Below are 22,194 nucleotides of genomic sequence, written 5' to 3' on the forward strand. Positions count from 1 at the left end.
CAAAATTATGTAATTTGGACGCCACAAATTTCTTTGCAAAATGCAATAACAGGCAATCAAAATGTAGCACTGCGCAAAAATGGTACCATTAAAAATGACAGCTTGAGACACAAAAAATAAGCCAGCACTGAGCCATAGATCCAAAAAATGAGAATGCAACGGGTTGTGGAAAATGGTGCAATAATTGCACCACTTTTTTTGGACAAACTTCTGATTTTTTTCAACTCCTTAAATAAAAGTAAACCCATACATTTTTGGTGTCTATGAATTTGTACTGACACCAAAGGCATCACACCAACACATCAGTTTTACCATATAATGAGCACAGTGAATAAAATATCTCAAAAACAATTGTGCAATTGCGCTGTTTTTGCAATTTTTCCGCATTTGGAATTTATTTGCCGTTTTCCAGTACACAATATGGTAAAACTTATGGTTTCATTTAAAAGTACAACTCATTCTGCAAAAAATAAGCCCTCACATGGAAAGATTGACTAAAAAATAAAAAAATTTACGGCTCTTGAAAAAAAAAAATGGAAAATGGAAAATCGTCCAGGGGTGAAGGGGTTAATCCAATTGAGATTCTGTGGTCAGACTTGAAGATTGTTGTTCACCAGAGGACACAATCTGACTTGAAGGAGCTGGAACAGTTTTGCCTTGAGAGATGCGCAAAAATCCCAGTGGCAAGATGTGTAAAGCTCATAGAGACTAAAGGGGGCTTTACACGCTACGATATCGCTAATGTGAAGTCGTTGGGGTCACAGAATTTGTGATGCACATCCGGCCGCATTAGCGATGCCGTTGCGTGTGACACCGATGAGCGATTTTGCATCGTCGCAAAAACGTGCAAAATCGCTCATCGGTGACATGGGGGTCCATTCTCAAATATCGTTACTGCAGCAGCAATGAAGTTGTTCCTCGTTCCTGCGGCAGCACACATCGCTCCGTGTGATGCCGCAGGAACGAGGAAGCTCTCCTTGCCTCCTGGCCGCAATGTGAAGGAAGGAGGTGGGCGGGATGTTACGTCCCGCTCATCTCCGCCCCTCTGCTTCTATTGGGCGGTGGTTCAGTGACGCTGCTGTGACGTCGCTGTAACGCTGAACGAACCGCCCCCTTAGAAAGGAGGCGGTTCGCCCGTCACAGCGACATCGCCGGGCAGGTATGTGTGACAGATCTGGGTGATGTTGTGCGGCATGGGCAGCGATTTGCCCGTGTCGCACAACAGATGGGGGCGGGTACCCATGCTAGCGATATCAGTACCGATATCATAGCGTGTAAAGCGGCCTTTATTCAAAGCAAATTGCAGATATAATTGTCGCAAAAGGAGGCTCTACAAAGTATTGACTTTAGAGGGGTGAAGAGTTATGCACACTGAAGTTTTCAGGTATGTTGTCCTATTTGTTTGCGTCACAATAAAAAGAATACCAAATGTTCACAGTTTTAGGCCTCTGTCACACTCACGTGCCTCCGGTACGTGTGTGCTTTTTTTCTCACATACCAGAGACACAGGCCCATGTGTTCCTATGTTTTGTTATTGTTTTGGACACACGTAAGTATTTAGGAACGGAACGTGTGTCCGTTCCGTACTTATGTGTGTCCGTTTTTTAAAACCGCTGACATGTCCATGTTGCTCTGGCAGTACGGGTGTCACACGGCCCGCACCCGTACCACACGGATGTAGTGTGGATGCGGGCCCATGTGACACGAGCCGGAGAAACACACGTGTCAGTGTAAAAATAAAAAAAACACATTCACCTCCATTATACCTGCGGTCTCTGCCGCGGCTGTCCCCTGCATCCGTCCCCCAGTGAATTTGAACAACGCTTCCCCTTCACTGGGGGACGGAAGCAGCGTCAGCAGGGCGTGGCTTTGGCCGGACACTGTCATTCAGCACCACAGACAGCGCCGGATGATGCAGGTAAGGCGCGGTTTTCCTTTCTCCATGTGTTATACGTTATAGAAAACGTACGTGCCACAAAAACGGCACACGGGGACAAAACCACCTCTTTAACACGTACGTGACAAAAACGTAACGTTTTGTCACGTAAGTGTGGCAGAGGCCTTAGGCATGTTCTTTTAATGAACTGATGCAAACCTTCAAAAATAAACAGTGAATTTCCAGGTTGTGCGGTAACAAAGCACAAAAAATGTCTAGGGGATGATTAATTGGCACTGTAAGCCAATTTAAAGTCCCCCCCCACATTTATCACGTAGATTAAATGCTTGTAAATTTGACCATGTTATCAGATCCTTGTTCTGATGAGTGGTGCAGGTTCTACTGCTTAGACTTTACTTACTTATTTAGATGATGTAGCCCAATTTCACACATCCGGCTTTTCGCCGGTTTGGCGGATGCGGTGCACGCCAGTACAGTGTATGCAGTACAGTGGCAGCACGACAAGCACAGGTCACATGCTGTCATGTGACCGGAGCATTTGACCTGGAAGTTACAGCGCTGTCATTGTTCTGTATACACTGCACGGGAGTTCGCCACATCCGCCAAACCGGAGAAAAGGATGTGTGAAACCGAGGTAATAAGAATCCCAGAAAATAACATTTTATGACTTTGAAAACATTTAAGGAAATCTATCACTACACAATGACAATTTAAATAAGGTACAATACCTTGTAGGGGACACTACTGTAATAAAATTCCTACCATAGGAGGATGAACATAGATGGAAAACATATGTGGGAAGGTGCCCTGAACGTCTTGGCTATACCAAGATTGACTGAGCACCTCAATAACATGTTGCATAAAAAACAATGTAATAAAGAATGCTTTCTAGCAAACAAATCAATGATTTAGGATACTAAAAGTATGATACCTATTCATGCAATATCCCCTATAAAGTGCTAAGCTTGCTTTGAACAGTCAGTTTCTTCTGAGTCACTCTTTGAATATTTGTTTGTAGGTAATTTCAATATTGGTAACTAAGTTAAAAATCTATTGCCTGTGGTCACCTTAAGTATTCCAAAAGTACACTATATTGTTGGAATAACAATTGTTCCCTTTCAGCATAAACAAAATTAAGCATTATAAAACATGTTCTTCATATACAAACTGTAAAAATGTATTCTTACATTTAGAAGATGGAGTGATTGTTGAAAGAATCTTCTAGTTGTCCTTTGTTGTCTCACAGACTGCACTTGCCATTCACTTCTCTACTCATCCCGGTGAGATTTATCTTGATAAGCATTTTAAGTTGCCTGTAATAGCAACTTGTCCATTTTACGTTTTCTTCCTGCACAAATCAATGCCGCTCTCCAGTTCAGTCGTGAGACACGTAGAATGTACCAGAAATAGCAGAAGAATGATTAGGGCAGCCATCATGGTGGAAGCTACATAGATGTCTTTCATCTTTGATACGATGAACATATGATAATGCTATTTCTTAAATTGTCTGTAGATCAGTATTTACCTAGAAATACATTATAAAAAAGGCTGTTAGTGTATCATATAGTAAATACACAGAAAGAAAAAATGTTTTTTTTAAATTACAACAACATCAATATGTATTGCTCTATATAAACTAATTGCATACAGTTGAAATCAAACGTTTACATACACTATCTAAAAATACACATCTGCATGTTTTTCTCACTATCTGACATGAATTCAGAATAAACCTTTCCAGTTTTAGGTCAATTAGGATTAAAAACTTATTTATATTTGCCAAATGCCAGAATAAAGAGAGAAAGAGAGAGAGAGAGAATAATTTAAGGCATTTTTATTATTTTCTGAAAAGTCAAAAGTTTACATAGACTGCCTTTAAACAAATGGGACAGCCCGTATGATGATGTCATGTGTTTGGAACCTTTTGATAGGTTTATTGGCAACATCTGAGCTAATTAGAGACACACCTGTGGATGTATTTTAATGCACACCTGAAACACACTGCTTCTTTGTGTAGCATCATAGGAAAGTCAAAAGAAATCAGCCAAGGAAGAGAATTGTGGACTTGCACAAATCTAGTTCATCCATGGATGCAATTTCCAGATACCTTATACCTTACCATTATATCCCACATTTCCCACATTTCAGGCTTCAAATCTAAAGATAAAAATGTTAATGTTATGGTGAAGAATCAACAACAATTGGAACACAATTGTGAGGTTGAACAAAATGTATTGCTTATTTTAAACTTTTATAAAAAAAATAATAAACTGAAAATTGGGACGTGCAATATTATACGGCCCCTTTAAGATAATACTTTGTAGCGCCACTTCTCCAGAACAGTATCACGGACCTGCCTGTTGTGTTCCTTGGTCTTTATGATGCTATCTGCGCTTTGAACAGAACACTGAGACTATCACAGAGCAGGTGCATTTATACGGAGACTTGATTACACACAGGTGGCTTATATTTATCATCATCAGTCATAACATTGGATTATTCAGAGATCCTCAATCAACTTCTGGAGTGAGTTTCCTGCACTGAAAGTAAAGGGGCCGAATAATATTGCACGCCCCAATTTTCAGTTGTATTCTTTTTTACAGAAGTTTAAAATAAGCAATAAATATCGCTCAACTTTACAATTGTGTCCCACTTGTTGATTCTTCACCATAACATTAAAATTTTATCTTTATGATAGAAGCCTGAAATGTGGGAAAAGGTTGAAAAATTCAAGAGGGCCGAATACTTTCGCAAGGCACTATATATATATAGGAGTCCCATCACCCAACTTTTATAAAAATCCGGAGAAAACCTGCAATGGCTCTGTCAGTATGATGCCCCCACTCAGTGTGCGTTTGGCCCCCACATTCCCTAGCTAGGCATGGGGGTCCCTACATCAGTCTTTTTCTTAGATTACAGGGTCATGCCTTCTAATTGTGCACCCCTGCTCTTCAATTCACAATCATAAAATCCCTTTAAAACTTTAATTTTTAATCATGATCATTAAAACACTATAAGTTCATATAAGAAAAACACACTCCTTAAAAAGAGGGTGAACTGGAAGGTAATTGCAGTAGAAAAAAAAGGTAAAGATGTATAATATACCTGAGAGGCCCTGATGCTACCCCTAATGTTTCACTCTGCCTTGCTGTGGAGGTCGGCACCCTAAATAAAACACAAATGGCGCCACCGCTCACCGAAGACTCACCCTCAGAGACCCTATGGAGTCAATACAATAAGTCCAACCAACACAAATGATATCCACCACAAAAAATAGATAAATAAATCATCCTGACCAAAAGGTACAATGACCCGACTCAAACACTGATAATCTCAAAACCTTGTATCCACTAGCCACATAATATGCTGAACCCTAATAAAAAAACAAATCCAAACCGCTAGGGCTACTGGTATGCACCACAGTGCCCAACAATGAATGGAAGTGAAACCCTTCTTATAAATTTACAAAGCATGAGTTAAAGATCAGAATTAAAAGAAAGGAAAAGCATAACCACTTCCCCTATAGATATACTTTCTTCAGAAAAATGGCCTCAACGCGTTTCTCCTGTGTTCCAGGTTCATCAGGAGACCTGGCAGGGGTAGATGTCCCAAGCAGTTTGGATAGTATCCACACTAAATTGCTTGAGAATTTGAGTCAGCTATCTATATTCTGGGCAGCATGAAGTGGCTGTTAATTTCTATTTAATGCAGGCCAGGGGTACTCAACTTTTTCTGATCTGGGGGTCACATCTATGAATTAAACCAATCTAAATGGTCGTGATAAAACTTAAAGAGTACTAAAGAGCACTACTATCTGGAAAATGTGTAGTATATCAAAGTTTTCAGTTTTAATTCATGTTGCATAAGCCATCCACCAGCGGCAAGGTGATCTCTTTGGATGAAGCTGAAGGGTATGTGCACACAATGTGTTTTTCTTGCAAAAATTTGTTTTTTTTTTCTCCCAAAAGATGCAGATTTGGTGAACAAATTTCTGCAACCAAATATTCAGGATACGCACATAGCCAAACTCTATTGACGCACCTCTCTATGTGCCTAACCAGGAGTTGGGAACTTGGATGTAGATAGGAATAATCTTTACTCCAATTAAAATTTGTCTGGGAAAGATGGGTGCATAAGGATACACATTGGACCCACAAAAAAGTTACTTCTGTATCCAACTTTTGTAAACATTTCAAATACAACAGTACATTTATGTCTTTTTATTCTCTACAATGGCACAATGGCAAAAAAGGCCTGGTTATAAAATGTCACATGCGCCTCTTCTCATATTTTGTTTACAAATAAGCATTTTTGCAATTTGGGTTTCTGGAAAGCTAGATGACGTCCCCTGTTGAAATCCTGTTGTTTTCCCAAAAATAAGACACACCCTAAAATTAAGCCCTGATAGGATTTGGTTGTTTTTTTTTGGAGTATGCCTTAAATATAAGCCCTACTCCAAAAATAAGCCCTAGTTACAGTTCAATAATGAAATGTCCAAGCAGCTAAAAACGTTAAAGAATACAGCAGTACTCTTCATCAGAGAAAGCAGACATCACCAGAAGAGAGCAGACTCCCCCTCTTCCTAAAAAAAGAAGAAAACAAATTGCACTTCCCAGACTTTAAAAATATTACAGCTGACAAATGCTGATGGTTGATGGGCTTTCCCACAGAGATTTGTGTCGCTGATAGGTCCCTCGTGATTCCAGCTGTATTGTACTGCACCTCTCACAAACAGATTGGTACTAGTATCACCCCACAAGACTGATACTGCTCCCACTCACCACTGTAGAATGGAAGGAGACCTGACGGCGACGCAGATTTGTACATGAATGATGATTCACTTGCCAACTCTAATTGTTTGGGGTCCGGTAAGTGTGATTCTTTTAGGGGATGTCTACTTTCTTTTGGGGGTAAACTTAGCAGTACATAGGGAATAATTAATTTAAACAGTTAATTTAAACCTTTGTAAATATGGTATGTACCCAACACTATAGGACTGGTTCTGTACCATGAGAATAGCAGATCAGATAAGAAAATGTATCTGAACCAGTAATAGGATTAACACAAAATGTTGATATTCCAGAAAGTGATGACATCATTATTTTTGAATAAATGTTGATTTTTTTTTGGTCAAGACTTCATGTGGATTGTTCTTCATGGTAAAACAGAAGACATCCCCTGAAAATAAGCCCTAGCGCATCTATTGGAGCAAAAAAAAAAAAAATATAAGGCCCGGTCTTATTTTAGAGGAAACACTGTATTTTTGTGCCCCCAAAAAACATACATAAATATGAGGCAGCTAAACAAAATTTTCAACAACATGACCAACGAAGATCTTTCAGATTTTTTTAATTTTAGTTGAACACAATATTATATTTACATAATTTCCTGCATGTAAACTTTCCGGTGTCTCCTTGCCTCGCCTTATAAGCACAGTTCTTGAAAATGTGACAATCACCATAAAATCAAGTCTAATGGTGTGTGAACCCTGGATCCAGGTAGCTGTAGGTTTTATTATAATGCAAAGTGGCACTTGTGTGTTGTAATAAGCAACTCTAACCTTATCTGCATATCTGCTGTGTGAGCTATGGAAGACAGGTATTGGTCAGGTGGTGTCGGCTGGCACTTTGGCACTAGAGATGTTGACAGGGATTTAAGCAGAATTAAGTAATGTGCAAGCTTACTAGTCATTTATAATTTTCTAATGCCAACAACAAATGTTACCATATAGGTGTTACTTGAGAGTGTGAAGATATTGCTCCGGCGTTTTTAATTCTTTTTTTTATAACTTTTGTGGGTGGTTTTATTTATTTATTTACAGTGTCAAAAACTTTTTTTTTATACCGTATTTACTAGACCCTTAAGTGCAAGCGATCGTACCCGCCCCGTCGGTTGTGCGTCACGGGCAAATCACTGCCCATGGCACACAACCTCGCTTAACCACGTCACACGCACTTACCTGCCCTGCGACGTCGCTCTGGCCGGCGAACCGCCTCCTTTCTAAGGGGGCGGGTCGTGCGGCGTCACAGAAACATCACACAGCAGGCTTCCAATAGAAGCGAAGGGGCAGAGATGAGCGGGACGTAAAATCCCACCAACCTTCTTCATTCCGCATTGCCGGTGGAGGCAGGTAAGGAGATGTTCGTCGCTCCTGCAGTGTCACACATAGCGATGTGTGCTGAAGCAGGAAGGACGAACAACATGGCTAATAAGCAGAAAACAATCTTTTGTTTCAGGACGACCTCTCCACGGCAAACGATTTTGACCGCTTTTGCGATCGTTTAAGGTCGCTCATAAGTGTCACACACTGCGATATCGTTAATGACGCCGGATGTGCGTCACAAACAACGTGACCCCCGACGATAATTCGTTAACGATATCGTAGCGTGTAAAGCCCGCTTTAGGGGAATTGGAGCTACGATCATCCGATCATTTATGCTATACATAGCAGTGCATCAGCACTGCTTTGTATAGCAGAAAACATGATCTATGAACATCGGCTCGCAGCCAGTGTTCACAGGAGGATCATGACAGACACAGAGGTAACCAGCTATCCCCTGGCTGTCATGACAACCCATCGGCGCCCCACAATCATGTCACAGGTGTGTCAATGGGAGCGGGGAATGATGCATCCCTCCACTATTGCGTGTTAAATTCCACTGTCAGAGAATGACAGAGGGATTTGACTGGTTAACAGTCTCAAGCAGATCTATAATCCACCCATGGCTGTTAGAAGTACATAATGGCTGCATAAATCAGCCTTCATCTGCAGGGAATGATGCGGGCTCGGTGTGCGAGCTTGCATCAAACTCAGAGACATGACTTGTGATGTATATATATGCCAAAAGTCGTGAAGGGTTAAACAAATCTTTCTATAGATCCTATGTAACCTAGACCTCTTGTTCATCAGTATTTAAAGGGACTCTGTCAGCTGAGACCCCGATTCCAGCAATGTGTTATTTATATTGCTTCTTGTTTCAGTTTTGAATAAAACAGTTTTATCTGCTGCAGAGCTACCAGATATCTAAGTGCTGAGTCTGTATACTCCTGTCCACACCCCTGATTGGCAGCTTTCTGTGTACACTGTGCATAGGCAAAAATCAGTTGCCAATCAGTGGTTGGGGTTGAGTTAAGCCTGCTTTACACGTTGCAATTTCGCATACGATATTGTATGTGATTTGCAACGCCCCCATCATATGTGTGGCACGTTCAATTTGTTGAACGTGACGCACAAACGATTAAACCCCGTCACACGTACTTACCCGTCCATACGACCTTGCTGTGGGCGGCAAACGTCCACTTCCTGGAGTGGGAGGGACTTTCAGCGTCACAGCGACGTCCCGTAGCAGCCGGCCAATAGAAGCGGAGGGGCGGAGCTGAGCGGGACGTACTCATCCCGCCCACCTCCTTCCTTCCGCATTGCTGGCCGGGAGCCGCAGGACGCAGGTAAGATCTGTTCATCATTCCCGGGGTGTCACACACTGCGATGTGTGCTACCCCGGGTACGATGAACAATCTGACATTCAATTCTAGAGAAATGAACGATGTGCGTGCGATGAACGTTTTACCGTTCAATCAGAATCGCACGTACCTGTCACACACTTACCTTACAATGCCGGATGTGCGTCACTTACGACGTGACCCCGCCGACACACTGTAAGATACATTGAAGCGTGTAAAGCGGGCTTTATACAATGCTCATGAAGATGGAGGACTAAATGGCAGACGTTTTTCTAGTCATCTAATGGTAATGTCCTGCTGATAAAACTGTGAGTTTTAGCAAAACCACAGAATGCAGCCCATTAAGTAATATTTTGCTGGATTCAGAGTTTTTGTCGCTACATTATGCTGCTTTCAGATTGGGTAACTAAAATCTGGTGACAGATTCCCTTTAATTCATTTTTTTTCCCTATCTGAAATATGAAACTTATGTTTAAGGGGTTTTCCAACCTTTTAAAATTGATGGCTTATCTCAAGGAATAACCACATCAGTGCATTGAAGTAAAAACAAGGCTGCAAGTTCCTGTAATTATGCTGATCGGAGGTGTAGGTGATAGACCCCATCATATCTAAAATTGATGGCCCATCCCAGGGAAAAGCCAGCAATTTTCAATGGTTGGCCAAACACTTTAATTTATGAGTCTGTTCACACAAATGTATGACATACATGCCTTTGTTAATCATCTAACTTCTGCCTTCTGTGCTTACACCACTATCCAGATGTTTCATTCAAATCTTCTGCTGCAAAAGCTGGGATGAGAGATGACTCCAATCCCAGGCTTTCAAAATCCTAGATTGTATGGTCAATAGTCACTGCGGCATCTAAGTGGTTTGACAAATAGTCTCCCTCTCACACATCTCTGGGCCATGAACATTATTTTCAGGAAGCCGATATGTTTCAACGGCAGCCAGGAGTCTTAAGCGGGCTTTACACGCTACAATTTCACTACAGCGATCTCGTTGGGGTCACGGATTTTGTGATGCACATCCGGTCGCTGTAGCGATCTCGTTGTGTGTGACTCCTAGGAGCGATTTTGGATCATTGCAAAAACGTCCAAAATCGCTCCTCGTTGACATGGGGGTCCATTCTCAATTATCGCTGCTGTCGCTGGGGCGAAGTTGTTCCTCGTCCCTGTGGCAGCACACATCACTACGTGTGACGCCGCAGGAACTAGGAACCTCTCCTTACCTGCCACCGGCCACAATGCGGAAGGAAGAAGGTGGGCGGGATGTTCGTCCCGCTCATCTCCGCCCCTCCGCTTTGATTGGGCGGCCACTTAGTGACATCGCTGTGATGCCGAGCGAACCGCCCCCTTAGAAAGGAGGCGGTTCGCCAGTCACAGCGACGTCGCCGAGCAGGTAAGTAGTATGACGCTGCCGTAGCGATAATGTTCACTACGGCAGCGATCTTCACATATCACCATAACGATAGGGGCGGTTGCTATCACGCTCACCATCGTTAGCATCGCCTAGCGATGTCGTAGTGTGTAAAGACACCCTTAGGAAGGCCTCCAAGCCTCCGACACGGCCTAATAGATTTCCTGCAAGTTTTACGCTGACAGGCAAAAATGCTTTGGCATACATATCACATTTTGATGTCCTCTAGTAAGGCTTAGACTAAAAAAAAAAGTGAAAGAGTTTATATAAAAAAAGGGGTTTATTTTTTTTTTAATTAAAAAAAAATAAAAAAAAATACACATTTATATAACAATCAAAACAATACAGATAACATACTTTTTTAACCCCTATGATCCATGCTCTTTTTGACACAGAAAAAAACTTTTTTTTTTCTACAACCATCTAAAAAAATATATAATTTTGTCAATAAGAAATAACTACCCTAAAATGATACCAATGAAAACTACATCTGGTGTTGCAAGAGACTAGGCCAGAAATGGCTACATGAAGAGAAAAGTTATGACTTGTAGAATGCGGCGACGAAAAATTATTTTTTTATTGTGCAAAAATAACTTTTAAAACCTATACATAATTCATATCAATACACCCAACACAACCTAAACTATTACCACAATAATTCACCTACAGTTATACCAAAGTTAAAAAAAATGTGGGGTTATTTCATTTAAATAAAAAAAAAAATGAAATAAAAGGCGATTTAACATTTTTTAATTTTTATCAAATTACTATGCTGTAATTAAACTTACTGCATAGATTGCAAATCACTGGATACAGATGGTCAGCTAGTAGGACAGAACTACATGAGAGGACCTGGTCAATGACCTGAAGAGTTAGTAACACACTACGCTGTCACGGAAATTCTGCAGGGCACACAAGGTCCCCCTGCTCACCCCAACACATGTCTAGGCCCATTTGAAGTTCACCAATGACAATTTGGATGATCCAGAGGAGGCATGTGGTCAGATGAAACCAAGATAGAACTTTTTGCTATCAACTCCACTCACCATGTTTGGAGGAAGAAAAAGGATGAGTACAACCACTTAACACCATCCCAACCGTGAAACATGGGGGTGAAAGCATCATACGTTGGGGAGGCTTTTCTGCAAAGGGTACAGGATGACTGCACTGTATTGAAGGGAGGATGGATGGAGTCATATATCGCAAGATTTTGATCAACAACCGCTTTTCTCAGTAACAGCACTGAAGATGGGTCGTGGCTGGGTCTTCCAGCATGACAATGACCTGAAATACACAGCCAGAGCAACTCTTCTCTGTAAGAAGCATTTCAAGGTACTATAGTAGCCTAGCCAGTCTCCAGACCTGAATCCAATAGAAAATCTTTGGAAGGAGCTGAAACTCAATGTTAACCAGTGAAAGGCCCGAAATGTGAAAGATCTGGAGAAGATTTGAATGCAGGAGTTGGTCAAAATCCGTGATGCAGTGTGTGAAAATTTGGTCAATGTCTGTCAGAGTGGAAGTGTACCTACGATTAAAATAACAGACCTCTCCATTCTTTGTAGGTGGGCTAACTTGCAAAATCAGCAATGTATGAAATACTTATATTCCTCACTGTACTGCACATCCGCCTCCTATTGATTTGAATCGGAGGCAGATGTCCAGTACTTTATTAATAAACAGGCACTTTAAAATAGGGGACATTAAGTAACAGTTTTGTACAGTGCCTGCAGCTAAGTGATTCTATGGGTATGTCCATTCAAGATGGTTTTGCAGCAGATTATTCTGCTGCCAATGAGCCAACAGATTTTATTGCAGATCCACTGAAAAATCTACATATTGTACATAAGATTTTGTCATGGATTAGCTGCAGATTTCCCCCCAAGCCTTGAAAAGGGATGAAATCCATACCACAAAAAAAACACGCTAGGGACTTAAAATCTGCATGGAAATGTCAAGACAATTTTCACACTGATTTTTATTTTTTTGCAGTGTTTGTGGATGAGAATTGTTTACATCATATCCAGCTGTTACTGTGTTACCCTGCAGTACTTAGCACTAGAAAATCCAAAATGGAAGTCTGTAGCATTTCTGCCACATGTGAACATACACTACTTTCAGGTGAAATTTCAGGATGGGCTTAATGTCACCTTCTGTAAACTGATCAATGCGCATGTCCAACTGTTCAATATTTCAGAACTTTTTGCACAACTTGCTGTTCTCTAACAAGGAGCTTAATGGCAAAATTCACAACAGATTTTTGATCCATGTATGGCCCAATAAATTTCGGGGTTGAATTAGAATTGCAATTTTTGGTTACGTGGCACTCCCAAACGGACCCTAGGGTGCTCAAGTAAAAAATAGAGACACTGGAACTCTAATGCAGAAAAAAACATAGAATTTATTTTAGCATCCACTTGAATGAAATTTTTGACGTCTCAGCCAATAACTCTTCATCAGAAAAAATTGTAGTGAAAACAAAGATATAGCACACAGCATTCACGTTTGCAGGACAATTTCAGATGCTGACAGGGAATATCTGTGTTTGGCTTTCAGTGCCGAGAGAAGTAGTCTGTATGTGCTAGATCAGGGTTCCCCAACTCCAGTCCTCGAGGGCCGCGAACAGTGCATGTTTTCAGGATTTCCTTAGCATTGCATGGGTGTTGGAATCATCAACTGTGCAGGTGATTAAATTATCACATGTGCAATACTAAGGAAATCCTGAAAACATGCACTGTTGGCGGCCCTTAAGGACTGGAATTGGGGACCCATGTGCTAGATAGTCCTGCTCAGCACATGCAGACTGCGTCTCTCAGCACTGTAAGCCAAACACAGTAGAAAACAGCAATGAAAGAGATGACTGAAAGGACGTTTCAGGAAAAACACCCATGGTGGTTCCGGAAGTGTCTACTGCTTCAAAAACTCAGTGAATATTCACACACTCTAAAAGGTGACTAATCATTTCAGTGTGGCGATCAACACTGATTGTAGTATTCAGCGACTATTTTTCCATTATGAGGCTGATGTTACACAAACAAATGAAAAATCAGTCCCATTTTCATTCAGAAAAGTAGGGCTCTTCTCCACTTGCGTTTTCTAAATCACAGCGATACTCGGCTCAAAATGTGAGTCGAGTGTCCTGTGTATGATCTGCGTGTGGTCTGCGTACGGTGTGTGGTTTTTTCCTCACATAGCATCCGTATGACATGCGAGCGTCATGCGGGTTCTATGTGAGTGTTTATGCATACCGCATCAGACTGGCTACCGGAGGAATCTCCAGTAATACCAGGCCTGGCCGCGGTTACCTGCACTGAACCCCGGAGCTGCCGCCTGAGCTCCAGCGATCAGCCCGATCTGTTTGCAGCTGTGCTGAACTGAACAGCAATCGCCGGGAAATCAATCACTCGGCACTCAGGTGTCTGCTCCGGAGTTCAGTGCATGTTACCGCGGCCAGGCCTGGTATTACTGGAGATTTCTCCGGTAGCCAGTCTGACGCGGTATGCAAGTGTCAAGGATCCGTGTGACATGCGCATGCCACCCGGATTCTGACTTTTTTCTCGCTCCCATAGGATTGCATGGGGGTGAGAGAGCTAAGACTCGGTGCAAATCGCAGCATGCTGCGATTTCACCGAGAGCACGTGTGGAGTCGTAAAAAAATGGGGAAAAGGAGACAGCATCATATATAATCATTTGTCAGATTGCAAACAGTTTTTACAGGCGATTACAATCGCACAAAAAAAAACGCAAGTGGGGAAGAGCCCGTAAGATGATTTTTTTCCTCACTTTTCATCCATGTGCTGTCCATGTGCTATCCGTGTGCAATCCATTTTTTTCTCTTTTCATCCATGTGTTGTCCGTGTGTTGTGCATGTACTGTCAGTGTGCAATCCATTTTTTGCTCACTTTTCATCCATGTGCTGTCCGTGTGTTGTCCGTGTACTGTCAGTGTGCAATCCGTTTTTTTCTCACTTTTCATCCATGAGCTGTCCGTGTGTTGTCCATGTGCTGTCAGTGTGCAATCCGTTTTTTTCTCACTTTTCATCCATGAGCTGTCCGTGTGCTATCCGTTTTTTCTCAGCAACTATTATTCATTTACAGTTATTTACAGACCCATTTACAGTGTTCTGTGCTACAGAATTGTAATGTATCCCTAAAAAACGGACGTCACTAGGATGATCCAATTTTTTTCTCGCACCCATTGACTTGTATTGGTGAGTCTCGGACAATTTCGGCATACACTCGCAGCATGCGCAACTTTTTTCTTTTACAGAATCTGGATGAGAAAATAATTGACCTTCTGCTCTAACTCACTGACTAACATGGGTACGCGTGCAATGCAAGATTTTCTGTCATGGCACTCTTCCAACGCATACTCTCGTGTGAGGAGCCTGATACAGAGACTTCTGCAGCTCAGAAGTTTTCCTTAGGGCTCTTCTCCACTGGCGTTTTTTTTCTCCAAATTCCATCGCATGGAAAAACGGATTGCAATCTGTCAAAGGGTTTCATATGATGCAGTCTCCATTTCCCCGTTTTTTTCAGACTCTACACGGGCTCTCCTTGAAATCGCAGCATGCTGCGATTTGATGCGATTCTCAGCTCTCACCCCCATGCAATCCTATGGGGGTGAGAAAAAAAGTCAGAATCCGGGTGGCATGCGCATGTCACACGGATCCTGACACTTGCATACGCGTCAGACTGGCTACCGGAGGAATCTCCTGTAAAACCAGGCCTGGCGCGGTTACATGCACTGAACTCCAGAGCTGTCACCTGAGCTCCAGAGTGCAGCCTGAACAGCGAGCGCCGAGTGATTGATTCCCCAGCGATTGCTGTTCAGGTCAGTACAGCTGCAGACAGACCAGGCAGATCTCTGGAGCTCAGGTTACAGTTCCAGAGTTCAGTGCAGGTAACCGCGGCCAGGACTGGTTTTACAGGACATTTCTCCCGTAGCCAGTCTGACGCTGCTTACCTAAAAACTCACATAGTACTCGCATGACGCTCACATGTCATACGCGTACGCAGATCACACGCAGATCACACACAGGATACTCGACTCACATTTTGAGCTGAGTATCGCTGTGATTTTTTACACATCAGTGGAGAAGAGCCCTTAGGCTCTGGCCACTGGCGTGTAAACCACGCAAGGGCCCACAACGCTTCCAGCTCTGCTACATCGGAAGCTGACAGGAGCGGCAGTAGAACACCGCCGCTTCTGTGAGCTCCATGCAGCAACTGAAGTGAGTCGCGCCATCAGCTGAGATTACTCACGGTCACCACTCTCACTTGGAGGACTGCAGCCGTGACCGCGAGTAACCTGAGTGAAAGCACAGCTGATCGCGCGGATCACTGCAGTCACTCAGGGGATTTGCGATCACAGGTGAGTCCGCAAATCAAGCCGCTGCACACGCACAGAGCTGCGGGATCACAATGAAGTCGGGTGAAGTTCATCCGAGTTCATTCTGATCGCGCAGCACTGTCCCGCAGCCAGCCATCACAGTGACAGTGCGGTCCCACTCGGCTCTGCTGCAAGTCTATGGGGATGCTGCAGAGCCGAGTGGGTGTGTACTGTGAAAAATGTGCATTCTGGATGCTTTTCCCACTCTGTCTATGGCAGAGAAAACATCCAGAATGCATAAATTCTCTCCAGGAATGTCCGCACTTTGCATTCTGCAGAATGCGTCTCAGAACGCAGCTTTTTTTAGCTGCGTTCTGAGACGCACACGCAGTGACTTTTTCGATGCAGAATTGAACTGCAAAGTGCGCACATAGCCTTAGCCTTAGGGCTCTTCTCCACTTGCGATTTCTATGTGCAAGTGTGATCAGATAGAAAATCGGATCGCACTCGCACCAGTGTTAATCAATGAGGCCATGTCCTCTTGCTAAATGTTTTACGGCACGTCTCATGCTCTCAGTGAAATCGCAGCATGCTGCGATTTCACCGAGTCTCAGCTCTCGCGCCCCCTAATTCTATGGGAGCGTGAAAAAAATCAGAATCCGGGTGGTATGCGCATGTCATACAGATGGCATACGCATGCCACACGGATCCTTGACACTTGCATACTGCGTCAGACTGGCTACCGGAGGAATCTCCAGTAATACCAGGCCTGGCCGCGGTTACCTGCACTGTACTCCGGAGCAGTCACCTGAGTTCCAGAGTGCAGCCTGAACAGCGAGTGCCGAGTGATTGATTCCCCGGCGATTGCAGTTCAGTTCAGCACAGGTGCAGACAGACCGGGCTGATTTCTGGAGCTCAGGTGACACCTCTGGAGTGCAGTGCAGGTAACCGCGGCCAGGCCTGGTATTACTGGAGATTCCTCCAGTAGCCAGTCTAACGCGGTATGCATAAACACTCACATAGCACCCGCAAAAGGAATGCACTTGGGAGGGTAAATCATCAAGATCCACTGCTGGTAGCTCCCTTTACAGATGCAAACCAAGGACGCTCCAAATGGATTCGATAGAGGTCATACAGAATCTGTAGACAATGGTAGCAGGTTTAGGACACACAGGCTGCTAACATTATTACAAGCAAGATGCGACCTGGTGTTGTCGTGTTAAATACGGCTCATGGGACACACTTTGGAGAAATGATTGTACCACTGGTTCCACAACTGATCCATTGTGTAGTGTTTGAGCGTAATTATAGCATTAAGTTGGTCTGGAGACCATGTGGGCAACACCAAAAAGAGGTCATAACAAGGGAACATCAGAAAGTTCCTACTACCAGGATTATGGTGTTCGGTGGCATATTGTGTTGTAGCCAGACCAATCAAGGTCTTCATTTTAGATACATCAACATCTCAGTGTTACGTTGATTTGGTCATGGAATCATTGGTACAGCCATTTCTTCAGAGTTTCAATGGAGCTGTTTTTCAACACGGCAACTCCAGGCTGCATGTTCCTCTTGGTAGTGTGAGCAGCCTGTGTGACCTAAAAGTGCGAGTATTTCTGCACATGGAGCTCATACTTGATACTGAATAAATTGAGATGTTCTGAACATTTCGTTCACATTTTTAATAATTTGCATATCATTAACATGTCTAGCAATCCTGTGATTTCCTGAACTTCATGACGTTTCCAACTTAGTGTTGCAATTACAATGTCTAGGAGTGTATATACACATCATGTATAGGTGAGTACAAATAGTTGGTGGCCCCATAAGAAAAAAAAAGACTATATGGCTATGTTTCCACGGGAGAATGTTGCTGCGGATTTTTCTGCATCAAAATCCGCGGCTTTCCCGCATTTACCGCGGAATTGCCGCGGATTTGATGTGGATTTTGGTGCGGAATTTTTTTTTTTTTCCCAATTTTAAAGCCAAAATCCGGATGAAAATCCGCAACAATAATTGACATGTTGCAGATTTTTCCGGATCAAAATCCGCACCAAATTCGCCGCGGAAAAATCCGCATCATGGGCACAGCATTTCCAAAATGCCATAGAAATGGCTGGGAAGTGCCGCTGCTACAGATTTACGGGAAATCCGCGGCTTTTCCGCGAGAAATCCGCGGCAAAATCCGCGCATTTTCCGCAGCGTGGACACATAGCCTTAGGTGCGTCTCCTATTTTCGAGCCATGAAAGTTCATTGAAAACTGGTGGGTGGTTTCCCAAAGCTAAACATTTTGCAGAAGATCTTAAAATGTGTGGCAATATTAGGATGCTAAGTGATGTGTTATGTTCAGTCATATACAAAACAAGATAGTGAGTACTATATTTTGCACCAATATTTTTTGGGGGGGAAACCCATTTAGCCCCACAATATTATGTATTAATCTCATGCCCATTTTCATCCAACTTTATTTCTGTGTTGGCCATGTTTGCTAAACTCTCATGTGAAATGTATGTGGATACACACAAACAGGCTATCAGTACGCTCCATTATATTTTCATGGGCATTTGGATCATAACTATTATTATATTCGTGCAAAGCAAAGATAACCAAACCAGACCAGCTCTGTTAAAAGATTTATCCTTGACAGGCATTGTAAAGGCAATCGTGTGCCCCCACCTCGCCTCAACCCCCACTCTTCTAACCTTGCTCATCGTGAGAAAGTGGCGAGGATATGTCATTGGGAAACAAGGCTCTTTTCAAATTCATATTAATTTATCCATGCACTCCGGCTGAGCCGCAAGGAACCTAGAGAGAGAGAAAAGAGGGGGGTGGTCGGCAGAGGCAGCAGAGGGAACAGAAAGGGGGATGGGGGCAAGTGGGGAGAGGCATGAATAGGATCTCAGACACAATAATGGCATTCATAGTTGGATTGAGCAGACACAATAAGAGTGTCCTGTGTGTGTTGGGTGGACAAAATGGCTCCATCCCAATCTTTTTTTCCCCCCCTCATTATATAATAGACATGCATTGTGTGCCGTCCTCTCAAAACCGTGAATGAGACTCATGTTTGTGTGACTGTCAGACGGACGGAGGCTGGAGACCATGGTGTAGCAGAGACGTGTTTGCTTTATTGTACTATAGAATTGGACTTGTAGAATGCTATATAAACATTTTACTTGTCCTTGGCAGTCAGATTTTTTTTATGTAAGAGTCAGAAAAGACTGAGCTAATAAGTTTACAAAAATGGAACCAACAACACAGCAATAGTTAACCACAGCACTGGCATTACCTCTGAAGCAATCACTGTACAGATACCGGGGGTCATTTATATAAATAATATCCCTCTAAGCTGTCTGATAAATGTCTATAGAAGCCTTTTTTTCTATAAAGTTGAATTCTGGTATTTGGTATACTAAAAAAATATACAAGATATATTTTGTTCTGATTGGCATATATGATGTGTTCACACAGAAGGGTGATATAGGATTACTTCTACCCACTAAAACTACATCAACTTTTCATTTCTTACACAGTGTAATTTAATCACAACATTGCTTTTAGATTGACCTCGCCATTTCTCTACAGGAAAAGTCAGACAGTTGGGTTTTTCATGCTAGTAAGGTCATTCACAAACTATTTCCTATAAGGAAACATTGAGATAGGTTCATGGTTACAATAATGCAGCTTTTTAGTGACCCAGAGGTGATCAAAAGTCATCTTAGCTCTCATCCTTGTTATACTTTTGTACATTTGTTTACTAATTAATGAATGTTTTCCTCTTTCCTTTTGTGAATATATGGAATAAATGACTACTTTTATCCTAAGTAGCTAGATTGTCTGCACTATGTCTTTTTATCATAAATATATATAGTAAATTATGTATCCAAACTGATCAGTTGCTATCTGCTCCAGAAGCGGCCAGATATAAGTAATGTATAGAGCCGAACACCGCAGCTAAACACATGGTTCATGGCCACAGCCTATCTCCCATTCAAGTGGATAGGTCATCAATATGCAAGTCCCAGACAAGCCCTTTAACTAGTCTTCATGCAGTTACATTAAATGATAATCAAATGGATAGTTTAATGCAGCAATGGAATAGCATTGGAGAAATTAAGTGAAGTCCCCATTGTATAAGGGTGGTAAGTCATCTTTGTTTCTCTGACTTGGAATATCTCTTTGGTTGTGTGGACATCTTAGGACTTTCAGCCTTTCTGGTGCACCTTTGTTTGTGTACACTGTGTGCAGACTTATTAGTCAAGTTGTATTTTAAAGGATTTTTTTATTATTATTGATTATGTTCTCATTCAACTCAAAAGACTCACAAATATCAAAGCTTAATATTTTTGGAAGTTGGAGTGGAGTTTTTTTTAGATTTGGCTATCTTAGGAGGATATCTGTTTGTGCAGGTAACTATTACTGTGCAGAATTATTAGGCAACTTAATAAAAACCAAATATATTCCCATATCACTTGTTTATTTTCACAAGGTAAACCAATATAACTGCACAAAATTTAGAAATAAACATTTCTGACATGCAAAAACAAAACCAAAAAAAATTAGTGACCAATTAGCCACCTTTCTTTATGATGACACTCAACAGCCTACCATCCACAGATTATGTCAGTTGCTTGATCTGTGTATGATCAACATTGTGTGCAGCAGCCACCACAGCCTCCCAGACACTGTTCCGAGAGGTGTACTGTTTTCCCTCCCTGTAGATCTTACATTTTATGAGGGACCACAGGTTCTCTATGGGGTTTAGATTAGGTGAACAAGTGGGCCATGTCATTATTTTTTCATCTTTTAGACCTTTACAGGCCAGCCACGCTGTGGAGTAGTTGGATGCATGTGATGGAGCATTGTCTTGCATGAAAATCATGTTCTGGCCCATCAAGTCACTCTCATTTCATCAGTCCAGAAAACCTTTGAAAAATCATTCTTAAGATATTTCTTGGCCCAGTCTTGACGTTTTATCTTATGTTTCTTGTTCAAAGGTGGTCGTTTTTCAGCCTTCCTTACCTTGACCACGTCCCTGGATATGGCACACCTTGTGCTTTTTGATACTGCAGCAACGTTGCAGCTCCGAAATATGGCCAAACTGGTGGCAAATGGCATATTGGCAGCTTCAAGCTTGATTTTCCTCAATTCATGGGCAGCTATTTTGCGCCTTTTGCTATTTTGCTGCTTGCAACCCTGTTGGCTATTTACCATGAAACGCTTGATTATTCGGTGATCACGCTTCAAAAGTTTGGCAATTTCAAGACTGCTGCATCCCTCTGCAAGACATTTCACAATTTTTTATACTTTTGCGAGCTCGTCAAATCTCTCTTCTGACCCATTTTGCCATAGGAAAGGAAGTTGCCTAATAAGTATGCACCGCTTATATAGGGTGTTGATGTCATTACACCACACCCCTCCTCATTACATAGATGCACATCACCTTATTTACTTAATTGGTAGTTGGCTCTCAAGCCTATACAGCTTGGAGTAAGACAACATGTATAAAAAGTATCATGTGATCAAAATACTCATTTGCCTAATAAGTTTGCACAGAGTGTATTGTAAAAACCTCATTGAATTGCTCTCATTGGAGTCCTATAGAATTATACCAAAATGTGATCTCACATAGTCAACCCCTTACAATTATCTGTGAGTGATCAAATCAAAGTACAACATATTTATTTCAAGGCAACACTAACCATCCAGGCAACACCACCAATAATTCAGGTATAATCACAATTTCAGCAACTAAACATGTATTCCATTGTTAGGAGTGGGGTTACTTCTGCAGTAACATTTCAAGGAATGGGACAAATGCAGAAATATAACCTTAGGATACGTTCCCACATTGGTAAGTTTTTGACACAAACACAGCTTCCTATAATTCAGAAAAGTGAATGGTATTTACCGAAATCTTCTACCCACAATTCTTTTTTTATCACAATGTATACACAGATCTGTGGTGCATTTTTGAAATCTGCAAGTTATATATTTCTCTTATAGGTATGATGAGTTTTATGGGCGGATTTTCCATGTAGAATTACATAAGTTGTAGAAAAACTAAAGGAGAAAAAAAATGTCTGTATTGTGC

At 42.1% G+C, this 22,194-nt stretch overlaps 1 long non-coding RNA gene across 1 annotated transcript in view; it reads right to left on the bottom strand.

The window, feature by feature from the left end:
* The window catches only part of LOC142295298 (uncharacterized), a 187,265-nt gene that overhangs the window by 62,523 nt on the left and 102,548 nt on the right, over window positions 1-22,194 (bottom strand). Inside the window, exon 5 of the long non-coding RNA XR_012751410.1 lies at window positions 3,085-3,422. This is a non-coding gene — a long non-coding RNA (uncharacterized LOC142295298). The remainder of the gene's footprint in view (window positions 1-3,084; window positions 3,423-22,194) is intronic.

Source organism: Anomaloglossus baeobatrachus, chromosome 1 (genome assembly GCF_048569485.1).
Source record: "Anomaloglossus baeobatrachus isolate aAnoBae1 chromosome 1, aAnoBae1.hap1, whole genome shotgun sequence".
Classification (NCBI taxonomy): Eukaryota; Metazoa; Chordata; class Amphibia; order Anura; family Aromobatidae; genus Anomaloglossus; species Anomaloglossus baeobatrachus.